The following is a 23,515-nucleotide window of genomic DNA, read 5'->3' as shown; positions in this document are numbered from 1 at the left end:
ACTGTGTTGGCATTTGCTCCCAAAAAGGGCTGAGTTTCTCTCATTTACTGAGAGCTTAAAAATTTGTGAATGAATGAATGAAGAAACTCTCTGGGACATTAGTATCTAATTTATGGGGCTGTTGGTAGAATTTAGCAAGAGCAGGTTATATCAGATGCTTGGTATATGGTGGGAACAGAGATGGCATCTATTATAATAATCCTGTCTATTAAGGCAGAAGCTCTACCATGGTGGTTTCCCTGTATTTCAGCTCCTACCCCTCAGTTCAGACATTAGTTCTGGCCTCACAGGGCAGATAGGTTCTGTGGGTGCGGCCTCCTGACCCTTCCTCGGAGTACAAAAAATCAGCTCTTCCCGCCAGAACAGCATCTTAGTTTTGCCTGGATATGAATTGGTGAAAATTGTCCCAGCACCCCATTCTAATTGATCCTGTCCTGTCTAGGGGGTCCCTACCATGCCATTACCAGTGATCCCTCCTATGGCCAGGATTTTTCCCTGGAAATCTTCATTTTTGAGAGGTTTGTGGAGGAAAATACATTTAATAGGTAATCATTGATCTATTTTTGTATTTTAATTAGTCAAGGGCATTTAACTGCTAGTCAAGGGCATTTTTGCTATGGGATGTTGGTGAGCCCTACATTGTGAAAACGTTCTTACAGAGTACTTTGGGGTTTGCTTCTGTCAGGGCCTTAAGTTCTGAACTAATTTTTTATGTTCACTTTTTCCTAGGACTAGTGGCACACTAAGGGTTAGGGATGCAGTGGGAGCAGTCCATCTCTCTCTTTCCACATGGAAACTGCCAGGGTTTCCAATCAGTATAAGGTAAGATAATTTTAGCCCAAAGCAAGGAAACAACATTTCAATCAGGCTGTGCAGCTTTTCCTGGGTGAATGCACAGGGGACCCTCTCCCCATCCCTAACACAGGGATTTGAAGACTTCAAATGAGAAAATCCTGTCCTGGGGAGACCCACTAGTCATAACAGTGCCTTACAAATCAGACCTAAGGAGGACACAAAGAACCTTCTAAGATGGGGCCCAGGGGCAACCTTATAAGCATTACAGTAATCCCAAGAAACTGGTTGACAATGGTGTGAGGCAAGAGTGGAACTGACAAGGCTTACAATTGCATTCAGGCAGCCTCAGGAGGAAGAACTTTAAATGTACTATTGTGTGTGAGTGGGGAGGGTGGGTATCATCTTCTTGGGCACGTTGGAAGGTACACTCAGCCAATGAGGGGAACTCTGAGCGATGGACTATAAATAATAATGCATATTAAATTCCTATTATGTATCAGGCACCCTACTGAACTTCATGTTATTCCTCAATGGGGTGAGGTTGATACCACCCCCCTTTTTATAAATGAGGAAGTTAAGTTGGAGAAGTCTTTTTTTTTTTTTAAGATTTTATTTATTTATTCATGAGAGACCCAGAGAGAGGCAGAGACACAGGCAGAGGGAGAAGCAGGCTCCATGCAGGGAGCCGGATGCAGGACTTGATCCTGGGACTCCAGGATAACACCCTAGGCCAAAGGCAGACACTTAACCGCTGAGCCACCCAGGTGTCCCAAGTCGGAGAAGTCTTAAGTAACTTGTACAAGGTCATGTGGGTAGTATGTCAAGAGCCACTTGTCTGACCCCCAAACCAGCCTCCAGCCACTGGAGTACTGCCTCTCCTGTGCATGAGATGTGAGCTTTCGAGCAGTGCGTCTCAATATTGACTGCTGGTTGAAATCTCCTGGGGACCTTTGATGCCTGGATCCTACCACAACAGATTTTTATCTAATGTAGCATCAGGACTTTTAAAAGTTCCCCAGGTAATTCTAACATGCGGCCAATACTGAGTGCCACTGGCTTTGGGTACCAAGCTTACCAAGGTCGTTGGCTGTAGATGTTACCTGGCCTGACCATCCCCAGGATTAAGAAAAAGGCCAGGGAAATCCAGGGCAGCAGCCCAAGCTCACAGTACAAGGTCTGCAACTGGGGCTGGCCCAGAGTCAACCTGGCAATGAGGCACCACTGATGATAACGCGATGTCAATAACAGTGACAATCAGGACAATACTTTGATCATACTGTTTTGGGCTGTACAGGTGCACTACATGCTTTGTCTCACAGCAGCATTGCTCACAGCAGTGCTAGGAGGTAGGTACAATGGTGAATTTCTCCAGTTTGTCACTGAGGACACTGAAGCACAGACAGGTTAAGTCCGCTGTCACTCAGCTAGGCTGAGTTGGGCTGTTGGCCCTTGGCTTCTCTCTGCGGCCTCTCTGATCCAAGGCCACCCCCAACTTTGCAGCCCCAGGGCACCCTCAGCAGCCTTGTGCTACTGACAGCCCCCTAGTGCCTGATTTGTTGGGTGCCTGCTCTACACTGGAGAGGTGGGGTCAGGGGAATACTGTCCCTCACCCCTAGTGGGTCTCACTGCCTGGTAGGGGATGTAAGCCCAGAGTACCCAGGCTCTTAGAGCATGCAGAGTGAGCCAGGACCTTCGGTGGTTGGGGGCACGTGGACACAGAGCACTAGAGGGGCTTGGGGCTCCTCCTGACCCCCTCAGCTGATGGAGGGATCCTAAACCCCTGGGCAGCAAGCATCCAAGGACCTCTCAGGGCCAAATGTCAGAGGCCGACTCCCTGGACTCCCTTTCTGCCCCCACACAGCATCTGGACGGAGACAGAACAGCAGTTAAGACACATCTGGTTCAGGGCCAGACCCTCAACTCTGGGGACCCTACTTCCCTTCCCATCACATCCTCTCCCAGCAGGTTTTGGGGTGGGGGGGTGCAGACTGAGCCAGCCGGCAGATAGCCAGCACCAGAGCCAGCCTGGCACTGGTCAGTGCCACCTCGTCCATAGCCCTTTCTTCCCCTTACCCTGCACTTCATCACGGGGGTGGCATGCCTGTGGAGCCACTTCCCGAGCTCTGACTTTCCATGGTGAATGGAAACTCTGAGGGGGACCACATCTCTTTGCATTTCCCCAGCAACCAACAAGGGCCTGGCACCAGGCTTCTTCGGAAACGCTCGCCAGGCTGAGGCTGAGTGACTCAGCCCTTCGGAGATGCCCGCGTAACCAGGGCCCTCATTCCAGTCAATGCCTATTAGCCAGCCAGTGGTTCTCAGCCCCAGCTGCGCAGGAGAGACTGTGGGGGAATGCAGTAGGTGTGGGAGGCAGAGAGGGTTCAAGTCCCGAGGCCCAGGATGCCCAGACCAGCCAAATCAAGGGCTCCGGGCGGAGGCCCAGGTAGCAGTATCTCTCACACAGTCCTTTCCAGTGTCACCGGAGAGTCTCTGTGTCAGAAGACAGCGTGTTAGCTTACAGTGCAGCTTTCAGGCATAAGCCCCAAACCAGAGGAATCTATACCTTTAACCCTTTCCTGAGGGATTTCTTTTTTCTTATTTTCTTATGATTTTATTTGCACAGTAAGGTGTAGGAACTTTGGAGGACACCAGTCTGAGGGATTAGCAGGCCCGCCCCCAGAGGTGTACCTGGCCTGGTGAAGAGGTGGAGGAGGTGGGGCCAGGGAGGGAGGAGGAGGCCCCTTTGCTGAGGGAGGGCTGGGAAGGGGGGCAGGAGTGTGGGGGTTGGGAGACTTTACAGGAGGTGGAGCTACATTCCTCTCATTCCTTAAGAATGAATTTCTGGGATGCTTGAGTGGCTCAGTTGGTTAAGTGTCCAACTCTAGATCTCAGCTCAGATCTTGATCTCAGGGTTGTGAGTTCAAGCCCCATGTTGGATTTCATGCTGGGTGTGCAGCCTACTTAAAAAAAAAAAAAAAAAAAAAAAAAAAAAAAGAATGAATTTCTAAGGGTAGAAATTCCAAGGGTTGTAAATAGAGAGGCAAGAGGAGCTTTTTTTTTTTTTTTTAATTTTTATTTATTTATGATAGTCACACAGAGAGAGAGAGAGAGAGAGAGAGAGAGAGAGGCAGAGACATAGGCAGAGGGAGAAGCAGGCTCCATGCACCGGGAGCCCAACGTAGGATTCGATCCCAGGTCTCCAGGATCGCGCCCTGGGCCAAAGGCAGGCGCTAAACCACTGCGCCACCCAGGGATCCCAAGAGGAGCTTTTATTTACTTATTTACTCATCCATCCTTTCATTTATCTATTTATTTCCTCTAATGCACTCCTGGGGCTAATCAGCTCTCATCCCAGGGCAGCCTCCAAGGTCAGCTTCTCTAACTTCCCAACCTGGGCTGAAAGGACCTGTCCAGGAATTCACGCTGTCCTCCAGAGAAACTGAACACAGGACGGAGAAGGTGTAGGGGTGGCTTTCATTTCTAGGATCATCCACCGATCATTCCTAGGCCTGCAGAGATCCAGGACTGGGAATGAAAGAGACCACGGCCTAACTGGTCCCCAGGGCTGGCTGGGGGATCCTCAGTCATGGCTCAGGTGACCATGAGACCATCCCAGGAACAGGCCCTGGCTTCTCCTCCAGAAGCAGCTCCAGGACAGACATGTGTTCTCTTAGGTGGATTAGTCTGAGCTGAGGTACCTTCCTCACAGCATGTATCAAGTATCATGTAGCAAGTCAAGTGTCAAGGCAACACATGCTCATTCATTCAGTCAACACCTGTGATGTGCCGGGCACCATGCTTGGCTCTGCAGGTTAGCCGTGAATGATGCAAACAAAGGCCTGCTCTGGTGGAGTTTACAGACGAGAAGGGGAAGACACAACAAAACCATAAACAAATCAGTATAGAACCTAACCGAGTCAATGGTGTCAGGAAGAAAGATGAAGGGAGATAAGGGGAGGGTGGTTGGAGTGGAAAGGTAAGCTAGTTCTGTACCTGCGTTGGGGAAATCTCTGGAGAGAAGAGGCCTGAGGGAAAGGAATGGGACTGGCAGATCTAGGGGGAGGGAACAGCAGGTACGATATTCTGTGGCCAGAAGGAGGAGCTTGAGGCATGACAAGGACGTCAGCATGGCTCTGTGTTGGGAAGGAGAGTGTGGCAGCAGGTGGGGGTGCAAAAGAAGGCAGGGCTGCATCTCTGCAGCCCACAGAATCCCAGTTTTTCTATGTCTGACAGGAGGCCACGGACTGACTTGGGAGACACATGGAGCACGGGATTTGAAAGCTGCCAACTATCAGAAAAGTGGACCGGGAGGATTCGATCCTGGAATGGAGACAGGTGTGAGGAAGGAGGAGGCAAGGTTGGTTACTAGGTTTGCCTCCTGAGCTTCCAAGTCCGTGGTGCTGGTGAAGGGAAGTTAAGAATTGTGTTTGAGGGGCAGCCCCGGTGGCACAGCCTGGGGTGTGATCCTGGAGACCTGGGATCGAGTCCCACATCGGGCTCCCTGCATGGAGCCTGCTTCTCCCTCTCCCTCTGCCTGTGTCTCTGCCTCTCTCTCTGTGTCTATGAATAAATAAATAAAATCTTAAAAAAAAAAAAAAGAATTGTGTTTGAGACATGACGTTGGAGGTGCCCAGTGACCACCCCCATGGAGATCCTGGTGTGCAGCTGGAGATGTGAGGCTGTGAGTCTACATCTGGAGTGGGGTCATCTGCATGTGGAGCTGACAGTTAAGGGAGATATGGGATCCCTGGAGAAACTTAAAAGAGAGGAGTGAGGAAGTGAGCACCAAGCCCTGGGTCTCTACTACAAAGTCCCCAAGAGGAAGCTGAACCACCCTGGGGACGGAACAAGAGGAGCCAGAGAGGAAAGATGAAGCCAAGCAGGTGAGGCGTGCTGACCAAGTGAAGGCACGCTGGCAGGAAAGGGGCAGGCCTACCTGTGCCAAAAGCTGTTCACAGGTGAGACCGTGTAGACTGGCACGTTGGAGGCCACAGGGAACCTGGACAAGAGAGCCTCAGTGGAGTGGTCTGGAGCGAGCACAAGCATGAAGGGACAGCAGGAGACCCAAATGCAAGGACTAACAAATCTCCTTGAGGGGGTTTGCTACACAGGGAACAGGGAAATGGAGCCGTAGACCAGCTCAGTGGACCTGCAGGGAGAAGAAGGAGAAGCTGAGTGGTCATCGAAGACCTTGCTGAGAGGGTTCAGAGCTGCAGAAGCGGACAGGGGACTGCTGTGTCAGTCAGGAAGTTGGCATGTCGCCCCTGAGATTGGAAGGAAAGAGCCATGGAAGGATAAACATGCAGATGACTCTGATGGGGTTGGAGGGCCTCTGCTAGCACTCTTTTCTCTGGCCTGAAATTTCACCTTGGCTGTTTTTGGAAGCCTGACTTTTAGCAACCAAAGAGAAAGAAGTTACCTCAAGTGCCACCCCCTTATTACCAGGCAAGAATGAAGCTGAGATGGAGGCTGGTGCAGGAAGGCCTCAAAATAAAGAGTGAGCTCTAGTTAGAGCCCTTTTGCCCAAGGCTGCATGTGCCTGGGTGGGTCATAAAAGCTGGCCTGGCTGGGGCAGCCTGCGCAGGATAGGACGCCGGCAAACAGCCTACAGCCTCACAGCCCAGGGTTTTGCTTACTACTGGATGAGGCATTCACTTAAAAACCAGTCAGCTCTGGCTGGGGGCCTGGTGACACAGAGGGGCTAACAGACCTCTGGCAGGGAGAAGTCCTTTCTGTTGTCTCATCATTCCCAAAGGGCTTCTTCCACCCACACCAGTGAAATAATGAGGATAACTTTTGCACCTAGAAAAGGGATGTACCAGTTAGGGTGCCTTAAGCCAATGTAACAGTGATGCTTGATACTCAAAGTATGGTCCCTGAACCAGCAGCATCAATGTCAACTGGGATCACTAAAAATATAGAACCTCAGACCTGACAAATCTGTCTTAGTTTAATGAATTCCCAGGTGATTTGTAAGCATATTAAAGTTTGAGAACCACTGGCTTATGCTACTGGTTCTCAAACTTGCTACACCTTAGCATCACCAGATGTTTAAAAGTACTGATTTTTTAATACCACCCTATCTTACGCAGTCCTCCCAGAAATGTTGCTTTTACTGGTAGGGCTATGGCTTTGGCATAGGGAATTTTAAAAGCTTCCCAGGTTATTCTAACATGCTAACTTAACCACTAATTTTGAGAACCACTAACTTAAACTGTAAAGGTATTTATTTTGTGAGTTAGATTCAAGGTAACTCCAGGGTAGATTCAGCAACCCCCCTGATGTAATTGAGGATAAGCCATTATTAGAGTTTTTTGATCCTTAGGCTTATCACCTCATGGTTGCAAGATGGCTGCCATAGCTCCTGGAATCACTCACCCACATGACAGGAATCAAATGTTGGTAATGAGGTGCAGGGTCAATGCACCTCAAGTTTTTTGACTTCCCTCCTTTTGTCAAGTGGGGAGAAAACATTCTTAGATCCTTGCAACAGATGTCCCCTTGGTTCTCGTTGGGCAAAGACAGGTCACCTTTAGCTGCTGTGGAGACTGGAAAAGTGAATTTTGAGGTTTTTCACTGTCCATAGAGGGAAGCAAAAAATGGAAAAGAGGGATGGAAAGGCTCCCAGGCAGGCAGTCATCATCAGTGTCTGCTGGAAAAGGCACATCTGGAGTACAAATGCATAGACATGAGGCAAGAAATAACCAAGTCATTAATTAATTCCCTCCACCCCTAAGCAAGAAGCTGCTCCCTGACTCCCCCAACTGGGAATATTCACAGAAGCTTCTGGAGACCCCACCCACTTGGCCCAGTTTATGTTTTGGTGGAAACTCTTAATATTTCCATTGTCTGACTTGAGAGTGTTGAAATTATTCATCTTAATTAAGTGTTGCCTAGGTGTTATTTTGACAGAGACTCTCACCCATTGAATTTTCTTTACCTCTTCTTTGTTTTAGAAGCCAAGAAGGAAAACGCTAGGGGGGAGGGCAACTCTCCCACCTGCAGTATCTGCATCTGAAAGACTGCTGGAAGAAATGACAGTCAGATTGGCCCCAGGCTGGCCTGACTTCCCACTCAGCCGGTTTTTTTAGAGTCTTGAAAGCCAGCAAGAACTCTTTCTTGGCAGAAGTAGCTGCCAGGGTTCCCAGGTAAGACGAATAACATCCCTTCCCCAAGTAGACCAGGTGCGGTTTCACGAGTGGGCATTTGTCCTCTGGATGAAAATGTGCATTCCTAACGCATGCCAGGAGGTTTTGTGAGGAGAAGGAGCAAGTCTAGACAGGTGACCGTGGGCAGGCTCTCGGAGGTGGCAGAATTATGAGCTGAGACTTTGAATGGACATCCAACCATAAGCAAATCTGGGGTAATAGAGTTCCAGAGGAAACAACAAGAAAAAAGACTCGTATAGGAATGAGCTTGGTCATTTCTAAGAAAGATGGTAAACTGGGAGGTCTTTTCCTGGGATAAATTCCCGTAGTGGGGTAACAGGACCAAAGGTTATAGACATTTTTGTTTTAAAGATTTTATTTATTTGTTTGTTTGAGAGAGAGAGAGAGAGAGAGAAAGAGCAAAGAGAAGGGCAGAGAGACAGGGAGAGAGAGAGAATCTTAAGCCGATTCCACACCCAGCACAGAGCCCCATGCAGGGCTCCATCCCACAACCCTGAGATCATGACCCAAGCCAAAACCAAGAGTTGGACTCTCAACTGACTAAGCTACCCAGGCTCCCCGCTTATGACATCTTTATGACTTTTGACACACACACACATACATGTTTATGGCTGGCTTGTTTTCCAAAATGAACATATATAGGATCATGTGTCCAATTTCTGTTTTTTTTTTTAAAGACTTTATTTATTTACTCATGAGATACACACACACACACACACAGAGAGAGAGAGAGAGAGGCAGAGACACAGGCAGAGGGAGAAGCAGGCTCCATGCAGGGAGCCAGACGTGGGACTCGATCCCGGGTCTCCAGGATCACGACCCGGGCTGAAGGCGGCGCCAAACCGCTAAGCAACCGGGGCTGCCCATGTGTCCAATTTCTAATAGTTGTTATTCCTGGGACGTAGGATTCAGAGGTTGACATGATGAGAAAAGGGGCTTTAACATTTCCATCTTCTGCCTGATTTGAATTTTGGCTATATATTTTGTTATAAATCATTTGTAAAATTTAAAGTGGCCTAATGTTTTAGAACATTGGTAATAAACAGGGTGGTAGGTACAGTGTTTTATTATAATATTTAGATGTCAGGATCCCTGGATGGCTCAGCGGTTTGGTGCCTGCCTTCGGCCCAGGGCGTGGTCCTGGAGTCCCAGGATTGTCCCACATCGGTCTCCCTGCATGGAGCCTGCTTCTCCCTCTGCCTGTGTCTCTGCCCCTCTCTCTCTGTGTCTCTCATGAATAAATAAAATAAAATCTTTAACAACAACAAAAAAATGATATTTATATGTCCTATATGTATTACACGACTTCCATTATGAATATGAAATATTCATACCAAAAACATGACTTTTATAAAATGTATTAATCTACATGCCACCAGGTAGCTTTAAATTAACAGTTTCACCACATACACACAAAGATTAATGATTATTCCTTTTTAACCTTTTTGCTTTTTAATTCAAGTTTAGGCTCTGGTTTGCTCTGATGTTAGATAACCTACTTTATACTCTGTAAGTTTCAGGTTTTTTGTTAAATGGAAAGAAAGATCTGACTAACCTCTCAATTCCCTAACAGAAATGTACAGGTGAGCAGCCCGAGTGGCTCAGCGGTTTAGCGCTGCCTTCGGCCCAGGGTGTAATCCTGGGGTCCTAAGATCGAGTCCCACATTGGGCTCCCTGCATGGAGCCTGCTTCTCCCCCTGCCTGTGTCTCTGCCTCTCTCTCTATGTCTCTCATAAATAAATAAATAAAATCTTAAAAAAAAAAAAAAAAAGAAATGTTCAGGAAGTTAAATAAAGTAGTAAATGGAAGGGACTCTGCAAATTTTTATTTTTTTAAGGTTTATTTATTTAGGGCAGCCTGAGTGGCTCAGCAGTTTAGTGCTGCCTTTAGCCCAGGGCGTGATCCTGGAGACCGGGGATCAAGTCCCACGTTGGGCTCCGTGCATGGAGCCTACTTTTCCCTCTGCCTGTATCTCTACCTCTCTCTCTCTCTGTGTATCTCATGAATAAATAAATAAAATATTTTTAAAAATATTTATTTATTTGAGGGAGGTGGAAGGAGAGGGAGAGAGAGAGAGAATCTTTTTCTTTCTTTTTTTTTTTTTTTTTTAGATTTTATTTATTTATTTAAAAGAGGGACGAGCAGACTCCATGTCAAGCAGGGAGCCCAATCTGGGCTCTATCCCAGGACCCTGAGATCATGACCTGAGCTGAAATCAAGAGTTGGACTCCCAACCAGTCCAACTAGCCACCTAGGTTGCCCTTCTATAGATTTTTAAATGCAATGGAATAGAATGAAGGAGGAAACAGAATTGGGAAGGAATTTTCATTGGGGATGGATTCCTGCCAGTGGCTTCTTAGTACTGCCTTCCTGGACTCCCCCATTCACCCTGAGGTCTCCATTCTCTTAATTCTGTCCAGAATGTTCTTAATCCTAAGGCTACACAATGTGACACTTCAATGGTTTTGTATGCATTGATGATGACCTCCTCTGGAGAAGGGCCCCATGAAGACACCATGTTCTGATAGTGGGATCTGAGGCATTAGTGAGTGGGTAGAGAGGAGATAATTTGGGGGAAAGAGTGGTCTTTTACAGAGAGTTGTATGTGTTGGGAAGAGCTTCAGATTAGGCTTTGGAAGAACTATCTGAGTACTTCAGTGACTAGCTCTGAGCATGTCAAGTCTTTTCACCTCCCTGCTTCAGTTGTCTTGAGCTGTGGGGCAGTTTACACCTTTGTTCTGCCATTTGCTGCCTGCAAGCCATTAAATGTCCCTATGGTCAACGGACTCTCTGTTCACCAATATCCAGGCCTTCTCCCCTTCCCAGAGCATGGAAGACTCAGCCCTCTTGCAGTTCTGTGGGGCCATGGGACCGGTTCTGGCAAATGAAGTGACCGAGAAAGCTCACTTCCAAGCTGAGTGAACAACACATGCCTGGTTGTCCAGACTCTCTCCTGTCCTGCCACGGCACAATTGTACAGGAGGCCTTGTGTTGACACGGTGTGCTCCAAGGTCAAAGTAGCCAGGATCACTGAGTGACCACACGGAAGGCTGCTGCATGAGTAGGAAATGCACTCTAACTGCATAAAACCCCGGAGATGCTTGAGATTGTTGCTACAGCACAGTCTAGCCTAGCCTAACACATAAACTGAGACTAAACTTCCCCTCCTCTAGGGGAATGACACCTATTCAACCTGGTTGTAGTAAAGATGGAATGAGAGAATGGGTGTCAGATTCTAAGCTCAACATTGGCTCACGGAAAGAGCTCACTAAGTGTTTGCTTCTTGCCCTTCCCTAGCAAGATGCTCTTTCTTGGCAAAGGGAAACCAGGCCACCTGACCAGACCTTCCTGAGCATGGTGGGGGTTAACAGTGAGTCAATAGCTCCTTATGGAAGTAGGTTCACAGTCCTTACTAAACAGCAGGTATCATGAGTTCTGTCTCTCCAACTTCCTGGTTCCTTCCATGTAAATCGTGCGGTGGTAATTTGGGGTTGTTGAGAGATGTGGTACTGACAGCTTCTGATGTCCACCTTCCACTTGCAACAAGCTGTGGCAGCTGCACTTCCTCCCCACCACCACCACCAGCTGCTGCCATCTTGCAGGGGTGGGGGGAGTGGGGGGTGGGGGGAGTGGGGGGTGGGGGGGTGGGGGGGTGGGGCAGGAACTGAGTAGGTAGGGGTAGGGTGGGGAGGGAGCCTTCCTCATTTACCATGAACTGTCCCCTGTGGGACAGGGAAGAAATAGGCATCTGTAGGGCCTCTGTGCCTCACTTAGTTTAGTTTATGTCTTGACACTACTAACAACAGCATAATTTTTATTTTTAATTTTATATTTAATTTAAATAAAATGAAAACAAACCTCTGAGCTGCAAGTACCTTTTTTCTTTTTTCAAAGAGGAAAGTTTTAATGAAAGGGTGGTGCAAGGAGCAGAACATGAGCCTGAGAGTTCAATGGGGAGAAACCAAAGCCCAGCAGGTAAAGCACCTTTCCCTTGTTAATGGTGGCTGGGTTTGTCCGGGGTGTGGCTCTGCCTGGTGGCTCCTGCAACTGGACTGATACTTTCAGGTGCCTCAGGACAGCAATTTCTTGAATCCCACAGTGAGGGACAAGAGAGGTTAAAACACTCTTAGGAATTTAAATCAGTGCAATGGCAGGATTTCCCAAAGTCAATGATTCAGGATTGCTCACCTGGATACCTTCCCCACTGAGATCCACCCCCACCTCCACGTCTAGTTATGGAGAAGAGGATGGGAACAACTCAGAAATGCTTTTAGCTGAAACTTTAAAGACTCAGAAGAAACTCAAGTCTATTTTCAAAGTCGGGTCCTGGCTATGGTAGGGCCTGGTCCTATTTTGGCCACTCTCCTGACCCATAGGAGCTGTGGCCAGACAAGTAATGAGCTATCCTAGAGAGGTCAGAAAGATGTATTCCACTGTCTGCACTCCATCTTATGAGAAACAGATGACTCTGCTCTAAAATGGCGAACACCTCCAGAAATCCATCCTTGTCCCTTCTTTGTTCCAAAGAAAACACTTGTCTTGGCTTCTGTTCTCACGCTCAGACGTGCTCTATGGGAGTGGAGCTCCTGAGCCAAGGACCTGAGACTTGAATTTGAATGGAAGTCAACAAGCCCATCCATGAGCTATGACCACAGAGTGGTGGGACTGCCTTCATAATGAACCTTCCAGACCTACACATCCAAGTGAGTGTCGTTCCCTTCAACATGGTAACCTAGGTGGGTTACAGATTTATATCCAAGGTGATATAATAGCAAAGTATCAACATTTATGAAGCATTTACCAAATGTTAGGTTCTGTGCTAAAAACCTTATGGGTATTTCTCATTTGACCCTCACGATCCCATTACCACATGAGAAAACTAAGGTTAAGAGAGATCAGGTCATGTGACCACTAGGTAGTGAAGCTGGGAGTCAAACCATGGCCCAAAGTTCTCCACTCCAAAGGTTAGAATGATGTTGAAAACTTGGAATGTATGCTGTTCTTTTTTTTTTTTTTTTTTAAGGATTTTATTTATTTATTCATGAGAGACACACAGAGAGAGAAGCAGAGACACAGGTAGAGGGAGAAGCAGGCTCCATGCAGGGAACCTGATGTGTACTGATCCGGGTCTCCCGGATTACGCCCCAGGCCGAAGGCAGAGCTAAACCGCTGAGCCACCTGGGCTGCCCGGAATGTATGCTGTCTTTTCAGATCCTCACTGATTGTGTGAGGATTCACTTTCACTCAGGTTCAGCCCCAGGAATCAGGAACTTTCACATTCTTTCATTAGGTTATTGAAATCTCACCACCCTGAGGCATGCGGCCACTCATCTCAGTGGTCTTCTTGAGGAAGCCAGGGACATTCAGAGAGGTTAAGGAACTTGCAGGATGTGGCACTTCGATTACTCTTGAGAATGGACTTAATTTTTTTGAAACAGCCAAAAGCTCTTTGGAGCAAAGTCTACTATATAATTTATCCAACTTGGCAAAATTAGACGTGTTCAGTATAAATTTACATAAGACTCATCGTCTTGTGGGGTTCATAATCTAGGTCATGAAGGCAATTCCAGAAAAGTTGTTTCAGGAATGGTTAGAAATTTCTTTCTCATCTGAACCCAAATCTGCCTCCTTGTAATTTGCTCCTGTGGCTCTAGTTTGAATCCTGGAGCCACAAAGACTCAGCCTCATCACCAGCACTCTCCATGCCCTACTCTGTACTAACAAGCTTGGTTATCTGGTTGCAACCCAGGCAGATTAGAAGCAGTGAATTAGAAAATATGGACATGTACATGAGAATCACCTGGGACATCTCTGACCTACACTGGAGAGTCCAGCTTAATCCAACAGCCTGAGGGATAAAAGCATAGTTGTTTTTTTGAAGTTTATCAAGTGACTTTAACATAGGCTTGAGAAACACTGAGTTAAGAAGAGAGAATTTAAACCCAGAACAGCTCAGTGTCTAGTCCAAGGTTTCACAGGAACCATGCCCCAGAGTTGAGCATCAAGTCACCACCCAACTGGCCCTTGCTTTCTCTGGACATGCCCACCCTTCTTGACCTGCAAGGGTTCCCTGAGCTTGGACTCCCAGCAGGCACAAGGGAGAAACAATCTCTGCAGTGTGTCCCGTTCTGAAGATGGTGCTCATCACCCCTGACAATGTCTAATTCCTTGTTCAAAGGCCTCTGTGTGGGATGTGCTGTCTGGAATGCTGCAAAGCTGGATGCAGATAATGCACAGGTACTTCTGGGTTCTGACTCTGCTTAGCCCCCATGTGAGGTTGTAGCCTTAGTGACATGAGTTGGGTCCAGAACCATTTCTCTTGATTGCCCTGAATTATTAGAAGTGCATTCCTCTAGAACTATGATGTAAGCTCTATTGTAACAGGGTAAGAAATCCACCTTTCCGGTGAGATCTTACCTCCTACGGATGAAGGCTGGCAGGCACTCCTCCCCACCTCCAGAATCCTGAGGGTCAAAGGAAGCTATGGAGCGAGGTTTACCTCTATTGCTCCCTTTCATCTGAGAAGATTTTGAGACCTTACCTAATTTAATTTAACCTCACCTTACAGGGATTGAGTGTAGCTTCAGTACCCATAACCTTGAGCTGGGGACATGAGGAAGGACCGGCTTCCTGGTGCTGGCCCTGAGACTAATAGGAATAACAGGCCTAAGTGAACTGAGGCAGGGGTGGGCTGGGGTTGCCTCTACTGCGGCTCCTCTGGGAGTCTGCCCACTAACCAAGCCTTGCCTCCTTGGTCCCTCTCTCTGTAGCCCCGTATTTCAGCCTCTCCAGCAGTCTTTCTTTCTTAAGCCACAAATTTCCCAAGATGTCTGGCCCCAGCTCTCTGCTGCTAACAGAAACCTCTATCTGGCTGCTACTACTTGTCCATTTCCCTTCCATGGCTGTCTCAACTCCCTTCCCTCAAGTCAAAGACTTGGAAACAACAGGAGGGAATTTCAGGCCAAGAGCAAGGGATGGGTGTAGTGATTAATCAAATGCCAACCAGCTATTTACATGATTACAAATGAACCGCTTCCACAGACACAGTGATTTCATGTGATCTGCCATCAAAATAACCTTGTATGATAGTTGATTTTATGGGTCTCCTTGATTGAGCCATGGACGCCTGTATATTTGGTCATACATTATGCTGGGTGCTTCTGGATGAGATCAACATCTAAATCAGTAGACTGGGGATGCCTGCGTGGCTCAGCAGTTGGGCGTCTGCCTTTGGTTCAGGGCGTGATCTGGAGACCCGGGATCAAGTCCCACGTCGGGCTCCCTGCGTGGAGCCTGCTTCTCCCTCTGCCTGTGTCTCTGCCTTTCTCTCTCTGTGTCTCTCATGAATAAATAAATAAAATCTTTAAAATCCATCCATCCATCCATCCATCCATCCATCCATCAGTAGACTGAGTGAAGCAGACTGCTCTCCTTAATGTGGCTGGGCCTCAACTAATCAGTTGAAGGTCTGAATAGAGCAAAAAGCTGACCCTCCCCCAACTAAGGGAGAATTCTTCTTGTCGGATGGCCTTTGAATTGGCATGTCTGCTTTTTTCCTGCCTTTGGACTTGAACTGAACAGAAACACTGGCTTTTTCTGGGTCCTGAACCTGTCAGCCTTAGCACTGGAACTACAATATAGGCTCTCCTGCTTCTCAGACATTCAGACTCACACTAGAATTACCCTGCTGCCTCTCCTGAGTCTCCAGCTTACCAACTTACCCTGTGGATCCTGGGACTTGCCCATCTCTATAATCAGGTGAGCTAATTCCTTATAATAAATCTCTTTCTCTATATATACATCCTACTGGTTCTGTTTCTCTGGAGACCCTGACCAATGTACCTTGCCTCACAGATGTTCCTAATATTCCCATTTTACAGACGGAAAAAAGGGTCACCACCACCCACTCAGGTGTACACTGCCCTGCCCTCTAGCAGCACCATCTTGATCCCACTCACTCCAGTTCTGCTCTCCTCCTGCCCCCCCTCACCCCATGTCTATACATCCCGCTCACCTTGTCTAGGTGGAAGCTCTGCCTAGACAGCTGGCCCACCTGGGCCACCACTGTGCCTGGATCTAGGATCTGTGATTCTTCCCTGCTTCTTTCATAGGCAAGATATTCCTGGGGGAGTTAAAACACACTTGCTGGTCTTCGCTGGTTCTGCAGTTACTTCCTTTTTAAACAGTTGGAAATATTTCAGGACCCACATGATTCCATTTGGTTGTCAAGCCACATCATTGTTTTGGAGAGGAGGCTATATTTCCTGGAGACTGTGCCTAATCTCCATTTCTTTCCCCACCTCTTTACACATTCCTTTCTCACTCCAGATAATCTCCTCCTGCCTGCAGGTTTATTTCCAAAACAACTCAAGGAAAGGTGTTTGACCGGCCCATACATTTTGACCTGCTGTGTTTTCGCAAAATCTAGGGGGTAGCTTAGCTTCTTCTTGGCTATAGGCCGGATAATTTTTGTGCTACCGCAAATGTATTCTGACTTTAAAATGGTAGAAAGGAAGGAAAGAAAGGAAGAACAAAGGAGAGGAAAGAAACCAATAGTAACACCCAACAGCCAAATTTATATGCACAATATGGTAATCATTCTGTAAGAACAGCTTGTACTTGCAGATAACTCAGCCTCTGGCCAACCAGAAACAGGGGGTACCAATAACCACGGCAAGCCAGATACCAACCACAAGATTCTATTTGCCTATCTCTATCCAAAAACACTTTGACACATCAATTCTTCTTCCTTCTGAACATACAGAGAAACAGGTCGGTGGAGGGGGTTGCTCAGACAGTTGACCTAGGTGGGAGACAAGATCTCCCAGGCCTGGCGGTGTTCTCGGTGAGGCCTCAGTGAGGCTTCTCAAGACGGGAACCAGGGGGCAGGGTGATCAGCTGTACCACAATGCAGTTAGGGAATGTGGAGGACGGCTTTCCAGAAGGCGGGATCATGAAATTGGGATAGAAGAAAAGGCTTGTGGAGGGCGTGCCAAGAGGGCCATGAAGTAATGTTCCCAGAGCTCTCTAGCCCTCTGGTTAAAGGACCATTAACCACGAATTATTATCCTGGCTATTATTTCTGTCTGCAATAACAGCCATGACAATGGATGCTGCAAAGGTCAACCCTGGGGCTCCTGTTGCCTAATCCATTTAGTGAGGGTTGGAGGCGGAAATGAGCTGATGAAGTTTGTTGTCGATCCAGACACGTTTCAGCTGGCCGGCCAAGAGACCTGTGAGAAACTCCAGATGGAGTTAATCTCCTGTGTGTCCCAGGCGAGGACAGTGGCTAAACTTTAACCTGAGCCCACTCAAGGTAAGGCACAAGGAGTGAAAGCTCATCTCCGCTTCTTTTATGAGGACTCGGGGGTGAGGTCCTGACAGGGAGTGGGCAATCGCCCTGTTCAGGGCAGAGGCTTGCCTTGGTCACTAGAACATGCCTGCTGTAGAGAGGCTGCAGGCTCCAGCCTCCTGAGCAGCTGCTACAGCCACAGGGGTCTGGGCTGCCCCTTTTATCTGGAGTCATCTCAAACCCACCTGGCATTGAGACCTGCCCAAGGTCACATAGTGAGATGGAGGCTGAGCCAGGACCAGAAGCTAGGGCCCTTGGCTTCTGGCCCAGAGTATCTCCACTCCACCTGTCTGCAGCTCCCCTTGCCCCCACCACCCCACCAGAGGCAGGTAAACAGCAGCCTTGAAGCCTCCAGCTGGACATGGTGGGGAATGGGGAACCTGGGGCCACCCAACTCTCATTCACTCCCGTCAGGCCTTCTGACAAAAGCATATTGAGCACCTACTAGGTCTCTTGCACTGCTAGCACGTGGAGGATGAGGGCATGGAGTTCGGAGTCAGACCTTGGTCATTTAATCCTTCTGAGCCTTGATTTCCTCATCTGCAAAATGGGCAACATTAATCCCTGTGCCTAACACATACAGTGAGTGCTCCATGAAAGGTGGCTAAATAAGACGAGGGCCTGGCCCTGGAGAAGTTCTTGGTCTCTCAGGGAGCCAGATTCATCAATAACTATATGCACATGAACACAGTGTTGGGAGCAGAGGAAGGAATGCCTAACTAACCAGGGGGTACCCTGGTTACCCTGCTGCTTGCCAGCTGGATGACCACGAGCAAGTTCCTCCACCTATTTAGAGGGCCTCCACCTATTTAGAGGGGCCTGAATCTTCTTACTTGTATACTGGGATAATACAGAAAGCACATAAATTCAGGGTTATGGATTTATGATTTGGACATCATAAATATGAAGGGCATAATGATCAGTTACCATCAATAAAGTAGTATCTTCAATTTTGGAGTGAAGTCAGAGCATCTTCACAGGAGAGGTAACATTTGAATTGAGTTTTGAGCAGAGCCTTACAGGGAGAAGTTAGAGTGGCATGGACAAGGCATGGAGATGCAGAAATATGGCAGATCCAGAGAGGAGCCAGCAGTCTGAAGAGTCAGAAGCAGGGAGTTTGTGGGAGAGGGGTAGAGAGAGCTCTCTGGGAACAAGCTGGTGGGCCACGTGCTCCAGGTAAAGAAATTTGAACTTTTGGACAATGAGGGCCATTGGAGTTTTTTGAGCTTACATAGTACAGGATCAAATTGGCATTTATAAGATATATTTTGTTAGCATTTTATTGACTGCTGGTTTTTTGTTTTGCCAAGAGCCATTTTGTAATAGCAATAATACAATAGTAATAAACTCCTGAATAATTGTCAGAGCTCTATTGGTTGCAAGTGACAAAACCAAAATCGACCTAGGTGTGGTGGTTTTCAGCTGGGTCCACCAATTCTTTGATCTTCCTTCCTTTGAGAGGAGGGGCCCGATTCACCTCCCTTTAAGTGTAGGCTTGACGTAGTAACTCCTCACAAATAGAGTAAGTGGAAGTGACAATGCACACTTCAGAGACTAGTTCATAAAAGGCACGCCTCACTTGCCCTGGACATCTCATCCTGGGGGAGGTCAGCTGCCATATTGTGCAGACATTCAGCCCCTAGAAAGCCCACATGACATGGAGCTGAGGGCTCCTGCCACCAGCCACAGGGCAAGCCACTGTGAAAGCACATCCTTCAGGCCCAATCAGACCCTAAGAGTCCTTGCTAATACCCAGACTGAAATCCTATAAGAGACTCTGAACCAGAACCATTCAGCTTAGAGGACTCTCAAATCCCCGACCTACAGAAAGTGTGAGATAAAAGATATTCTTTTCAGCCACCACATTTTGCAGTAATTTATTGTGCAGCAAAAGATAATTAATATACTAAGTTATGCAACAAAACAAAGCAGGGAGTGAATTGGTACACATGAACTGAGAAGTTCTAAAGTAGTTACAATTTGATACACGGGATCAAAATAGGTCTCCTGGATTCAGTTTCTTTTCACCCCTTAGATCTGTCTTTCTCAACACTGGCTTTTTTCTCAGGTTCCATGTGGTGGCTCCTGAAAACTCCAGGCTCCTATCATCTTCACTGCTCGGATCTCCTGGGGGTAGGGAGGTGGGGAAAAGATGGTGTGTGTCCCTCTCCCAAGGGTGACAGCAAAAGTCCCATTGTGTGTCACTCTTTCTGATTGGGTCCCCTGGCCATTCCTGGTAGTTACGGGTGGGGCCACCTTACCAGCAGGATGGGGCCTGGGGCAGGGGAGGTGCCTCCCTAGAGGAAAATCATAGTCCAGTTGCCAGGAGGGGAAATGGTTGCTGGGCAGTGAAACAATGGGTATCTATTATACCCATATTTGCATTGTACTTTTCTGTGTGTGTGTGTGTGTGTATGTGTGTTTGTGTCTGCTGTGTGTTATTCCACATTGGACACCTGACCTTCTCCTGGCTGTTCCTCAAATGCTTTAGCTTCCTCCATCCCATGTAGGTCTTAAATGTTTCCTACTCAGTGAAACTTGCCCTAAACATGCCATTCTTAAAATGTAACATCCCTCTACTTCTCCATTAAGATATTGCAGTTTTTGGGCAGCCCGGGTGGCTCAGCGGTTTAGCACCGCTTTCGGTCCAGGGCGTGATCCTGGAAACCCAGGATTGAGTCCCACGTCAGGCTCCCTGCATGGAGCCTGCTTCTCCCTCTGCCTGTGTCTCTACCTCTCTCTCTGTGTGTGTGTCTCTCATGAATAAATAAATAAAATCTTAAAAAAAAAAAGATATTGCAATTTTTAAAAGTTTTTTTTTTATTGGTGTTCAATTTACCAACATACAGAATAACCCCCAGTACCCATCACCCAATCACTCCCACCCCCCGCCCTCCTCCCCTTCCACCACCCCTAGTTCGTTTCCCAGAGTTAGCAGTCTTTACGTTCTGTCTCCCTTTCTGATATTTCCCACACATTTCTTCTCCCTTCCCTTATGTTCCCTTTCACTATTATTTATATTCCCCACATGAATGAGAACATATAATGTTTGTCCTTCTCCGATTGACTTACTTCACTCAGCAGTTTTTTTTTTTTTTTTTTTTAATTTTAAATAATCTCTATACCCAGTGTGGGGCTTGAATTCATGACCCTGAAATCAAGAGTCACATGCTTTTCTGACTGAGCCATGTAGGTGCCCAGATATTGTGACTTATTATTTTTTTTAAATTTTATTTATTTGAGAAAGTAAGAGAGAGAGAGAGAAAGCACAAGTGGGGTGTGGGGGGAGAAGCAGAAGCGGAGGGAGAAGCAGACTCCCCACTGAGCAGGGAACTTGATGTGGGACTCAATCCTGGGACCTTGAGATCATGACCTGAACCAAAGGCAGACATTAGCCATCTGAGCCAGCTATCATGTGCCCCTAATCTTGTGACTTATAACAAGAAATATTTGGTCTTTGTGCCCATTTCTGGGGGCAAATCTCCTAAAACCCTTGGAATTTCCTATGTGATAAGAAGAACCCTCTTAACACCTGAGTTTATGTTAATAAGGTGACTTTTGGAAAGCATTGGTGGCACTGGTTGCAGGAGAGCTAAGTATGTAATGGAAGGGTTAGAACATTCAGTCCCATCTCCCTGACCTTCAAGGAGAGGAGAGGGATGGGAGGTTGGATCAATTACAGTGGGCAATGATTTAATCTGTCATGCCTGTGTAATGAATCCTCTATAAACACCCAAAAAAAGGATGGGCTTTGGGAAGCTTCTGGGTTGGTGAACATGTGGAGAACCTAGGAGAGTGGCACCCTGTCCCCATAGGCATCTCTTCCATCTGGCTGTTCTGAATAATATCCTTTTATAATAAACCAGTCTTCTCATAAGTAAAGCATTTCTTTGAATTTTGTGAGCCACTCTGGTAAATTAATCGAACCCATGGAGGGGGCTGTGGGAACCTGGGGTCTATAGCCAGTCAGTCCAAAGTGGAGGTGACATCCTAGACTTGTGATTAGCATCTGAAATCTTGCAGATAGGGGTACTTAACCAGTGGGGCTCAATGCTGGCACCGGGTAGACAGTGATGGAATGGAGTTCAGTTATTGGACACCCTGTTGGTGACATCACCTTGGTGATGTCAAAAACCCGCATAGCAGATCTCCATCCACTATTCCCTTCCCTGCTTTATTATTTTTTTCTTAATACTATCATACTATTTTCATCATTTATCTTATTATCAGTCTCCCATATTGGAATGTCACCTCCACAGGGCAGGGATTTTTGTCCATTTTGGTCACTGCTATACCCTGTGTGCCTAGAACATTGTGTGGCACATACTGGGTACTCAATAAATAATGATGGATGAATGAATGTATGTTCCCAGTCATTCTGTAAAGTAGACAGAATCAAGGTGATTCTCCTCTCTCTCTTTTTAAGATTGATTGATTTGAGAGAGAGAGTGTGTGTGTGCGCACAGGTGAGGGCAAGGGGTGTGTGGTGGTGCAGAGGAAGAATTTCAAGCAGACTCCTTGTTGAGCATGGAGCCTGAAGTGGGGCTCCAACCCATGACCTGTGGGATCATGACCTGATCCAAAATCAAGAGTCAGATACTTAACCAACTGAGCCACCAAGGCACCCTGGTGATATTTCTTCTCTTATAGATAAGGGTATTGAAACTTTTTTTAGACTAAAAAAATTTTTTTTAAAGTAGACTACCCTCAACGTGGGACTCTGAGAGCAAGAGTAGTACACTCTATGGAGTGAGCCAGCTGGGCACCCCAAAATTATAAAAAAAAATTTTTAATTGAAGTACAGTTTACATATAACATTATATTAGTTTAAGGTATATGACATAGGGACTCAACAATTATAAACATTACAATATACTCACCACAATAAGTGTAGCTAGCATCTGTCATCACACATATTCCCTATCCTGTGATTTATTTATTTTATAACTGAGAGTGTGGACCTCTTCCTCCCCTTCACCTATTTTGCCTATCCCTCCCCCAGGATATTGAAACTTGAGAGAAGGATCCTGTCGGCAAAAATATTAAAAAGAACTCAAAAAAAAAAAAAAAAAAGAAAGAAAAGAAAAAGAAAAGAAACCTTTAATTGTTGAGTGCTAATTAGAACACAGCAGAGGGGAACTTAACGCATTACAGTGTGTTCCCACCAAGTGAAGGTTAAATGGTGCCCTGATGCAGTGGTTCAAATAGAGAAAGTAGTAGGAGAACTGAGTCATCGGCTGGCACATGGTAATGCAGGCGTCCTGAACGCGAGGAACCACCTGCTCTATCACAGTCAGAACTTCAGTCACGCTGGGAGTAGCAGTTTCATTTCGACAAATAGCAACAGTCACATTTAAATTAAGGTAGCTAATTTGAGTCTTACTGGTTTTATAGTTTCTTTTAGACAGGAATTTGTAAGCTTGTTTTGACTTTAATCTTAAATCTAAAACCTTAAGAAGTTTGTATCTAGTTTTATGTTTGTAAGCATTTGAGCAACATTAAAACAAAAATTAACTTTGTGAGAATTTGTATCCTTTATAGAGGAACTTCCTTATATTCAATATTGAGAAGTACTGTTTCAGAAGACTCAAACCCTCTTGTCATTCATTGGTGGTAGAGAGAAGCAGCCTGAGAAGGATGTTTTTAAGCCAGGCTCAAGGCCTTTTTCTTTTTTTTTTTTTTAAGATTTTATTTATTTATTCATGAGAGACACAAAATGAGAGAGAGGCAGAGACGCAGCAGAGGGAGAAGCAGGCTCTGTGCAGGGAACCTGACATGGGACTCGATCCCGGGTCACCAGGGTTACGCTCTGGGCCGAAGGCAGGTGCTAAACCGCTGAACCACCCAGGCGTCCCATGGGCTCAAGGCTTAATGACCATCGAGCCCTCTTACTGTGCAGCTGAATAAAACGAGGCCCAGGGAGCACAGGTCCCCTGGCCCCAAGAGTCTTTGATATTACCCTGCTGCCCAGATAAGGACATCTGTCCTCCAGAAGATGATGATAGATAGATAGATAGATAGATAGATAGATAGATAGATAGATAGATAGATGATAGATAGATAGATTTTTTTTTTTTTTGGTATAGTTTTATTTATTGAAATCATCTCTGCACCTGACATGGGCCTTGAACTCACAACTCTGAGATCAAGAATGTCACGCTCCTCTGACTGAGCCAGGCAGGTGGGTCTCCCCTGCACT

At 46.7% G+C, this 23,515-nt stretch overlaps 1 long non-coding RNA gene across 1 annotated transcript; it reads left to right on the top strand.

Moving 5' to 3' along the window:
* Positions 1-14,148: 14,148 nt before the first annotated feature.
* LOC112657747 (uncharacterized) lies at positions 14,149-22,959 on the top strand. The gene is made up of 3 exons (XR_003135268.3): positions 14,149-15,722; positions 17,063-17,280; positions 19,385-22,959. It is a non-coding gene; the product is annotated as an uncharacterized LOC112657747 (long non-coding RNA).
* Positions 22,960-23,515: the final 556 nt, after the last annotated feature.

Source organism: Canis lupus, chromosome 8, assembly GCF_003254725.2.
Source record: "Canis lupus dingo isolate Sandy chromosome 8, ASM325472v2, whole genome shotgun sequence".
NCBI lineage: Eukaryota > Metazoa > Chordata > Mammalia > Carnivora > Canidae > Canis > Canis lupus.
The sequence above is the reverse complement of the archived record's forward strand: the minus strand, read 5'-3'. Positions and strand labels throughout refer to the sequence as shown.